Source organism: Spinacia oleracea, chromosome 4, assembly GCF_020520425.1.
Source record: "Spinacia oleracea cultivar Varoflay chromosome 4, BTI_SOV_V1, whole genome shotgun sequence".
NCBI classification, from domain to species: domain Eukaryota; kingdom Viridiplantae; phylum Streptophyta; class Magnoliopsida; order Caryophyllales; family Amaranthaceae; genus Spinacia; species Spinacia oleracea.
Window position 1 is genome coordinate 141,496,707 of NC_079490.1, and position 2,302 is coordinate 141,499,008.

Below are 2,302 nucleotides of genomic sequence, written 5' to 3' on the forward strand. Positions count from 1 at the left end.
TTCGTTTATCTTTCCTTTTTTTTTAAAAAAAATAAAATAAAAAATTACTATTGAGTCACACGGGCCATAGTATTGACTACTTGATCCATTTGGTTTGGGCCCAAATACGGGCTTTATCATTTGGTATGGTTAGGTTAATCTCTCATCCGTGATCATTTCAGGCGCCGGTATTATATAAACCACACTAACTTACAGATTATCATCCCCCCACCCCCCTCCTTCTTGCTGCTTTGCTATGTCAATCGTATTTTCTGTCAATTATATTTGATTTCCCACGAAAATTATTCTATTTTCATAATTTTCAAGGTCTTTCTATCCTTAATTTATATATAAAGGGTTGTTCTTTTTTCTTGCCAAATTAACATCTTGAAGCTTAATTACTGTTATTCGATTTGGGTTTTTTCCATCAATTTCTGGGTTACTCTTGAATTGTTTTCGATTTTGATCAAAGTTGTGAGATTCAATTATTCTAAAATGTTGAAACTTTGTCATTGGAGGGTCTTGCTTGACTGCTTGTATGTATGTGTTCCTGAATATTGGCGTGTGCTATTTTTGTAATTAGGGTAAATGTGTTGTTGTGATTATTATCTTAATTGTATGTGATACATCATACATCCCTATGAAGAATGACTTATGTCCAAAATATTAAAGTAGTGGACTGATATATACATGATGAACAAAAGTATTCTGAGGGATTGATTAATTCATTCAAGTACTTGAATTGGTTTTTGTTTAGTTAAGCTTAAAACTTTATTTAGAAGACGAGTGTTGATTAGAGAATAATGGATTGTGAGAGTGTAATGTTTTAATTAGAAAAAGCAATAAGAAGAGTTAGTGCAAAGGGCTGCGTGCAGTGGGGAGAGTGTAAAAAGATGACTCTGAAATACCTGTAGGTTTTCTACAGGGTGCCCGGCAAACGCATGCCCGAACATGAAAGAAAGAATGGCATCATAGTACAGGCTTGTGCTCTTGGTAAATGGGTGGAGTTTCAATTAGTCATTCACTTTTGTCTCTCTCACCTATTTACTCTAATTTTAACTTGCCTGCCTCCATTAGCCATTACATGTTTGAAATTACACAAATTTTATTGAAATTGGAATTATGAAGCAAAATGATGAAATCAGTTGAGCTGAATTTCTTTTATGTGGAATTATTTCATCTGAAATATACCTTCAAAGTTCTCTGATTGCTTCTTTGCCCTTTCTTATAGGTCTTATTATAATTCATTAGTACGTTGTGGTTGTGGTATGAAATAGCCAATTTGCAGAGCAAGGTCATTAATATTAGAATAATGCAATCTTGCATTGAAGGTTGGCAATAACAATATTGGGTGATTCTCCGTGCCTTTGGAATTATGTTAGTGTTGATTATGGCCTCGAACAAGTCACTACATTTTAAGTTTCTTTACAATTAACTAAATAGCCAATTTGCAGAGCGAGGTCATTAGATGAATGATGAAATCTTGCATTGAAGGTTGGCAATATGAAACATTGTGATTCTCCGTGCCTTTCGAACTCTACTCATTTCGATTGTGGCCTCGAACAAATCACTACATTTAGCATTTTTATTGTTGATTGTGAATGTGTGAGCACCAATAATACGTAGCTTTACTTGAACATTAGTCAAATGCTACACGAGCTTGGTGCTAAAGCAAAGTATTTCTTCTTTTTTCTGGCCTATGCATTTTTCCCTATGGCGGATGGTATATTCATGAGAAGAAAAAGTTAATTTATTTCACAATTTGCGTTGTGTTTGTTGTTTAAGTCGGTTTTGATCGTATCTGCCACAAATACGTTATACATTATACATGAAATACATTATACATGAAGAGGAGGGGATGATGTTATTGTTGTTCATAGGTCAATCTTAGAGTATCGGTGAAAAGTGTTTTTAACAGTTTTGCTTGGGCAATTTGATTCTCGGCGTCGGCCAACTGATATAGACTGTATCGTAAAAATGACCAAGGACAAGTACTTTATTAAGCATCCTTAAATCATCTTACATTCTTACCTTGTATGGAGATAACCAAGGACTGTTAAGTGTGGACCGCGGACGTGTGTCCATGGGCCATGAATGGGAACAACACTACATGGAGCTGTTCAGTTTCACCATCCATTTTCATGATCAAAATTAACCCAGTGATTAACTAATTACAAGGGAAAGTGTTGTTAGATTGGTAGACAATGTGATATTATGTGTGTTTATATGATCTAGAATTGCTTCAAGTTTCCTAGAAATGTGGGAAGCAAATTTCAAGTTGGCTTTATATGTCAGATCTGTCGTTTTTCTGCATAATGCTCAT

At 34.7% G+C, this 2,302-nt stretch overlaps 4 non-coding genes across 4 annotated transcripts; all 4 read left to right on the forward strand.

Moving 5' to 3' along the window:
• Window positions 1–612: 612 nt before the first annotated feature.
• Window positions 613–697, forward strand: LOC130460507 (small nucleolar RNA R21). Its single transcript, XR_008920364.1, has one exon. It is a non-coding gene; the product is annotated as a small nucleolar RNA R21 (small nucleolar RNA).
• Window positions 698–1,105: 408 nt separating this feature from the next.
• LOC130460487 (small nucleolar RNA R160) lies at window positions 1,106–1,191 on the forward strand. Its single transcript, XR_008920344.1, has one exon. It is a non-coding gene; the product is annotated as a small nucleolar RNA R160 (small nucleolar RNA).
• Window positions 1,192–1,266: 75 nt separating this feature from the next.
• LOC130460494 (small nucleolar RNA snoR86) lies at window positions 1,267–1,394 on the forward strand. The gene has a single exon (XR_008920351.1). It is a non-coding gene; the product is annotated as a small nucleolar RNA snoR86 (small nucleolar RNA).
• A 38-nt stretch (window positions 1,395–1,432) lies between these two features.
• On the forward strand, window positions 1,433–1,556 carry LOC130460495 (small nucleolar RNA snoR86). Its single transcript, XR_008920352.1, has one exon. It is a non-coding gene; the product is annotated as a small nucleolar RNA snoR86 (small nucleolar RNA).
• Window positions 1,557–2,302: the final 746 nt, after the last annotated feature.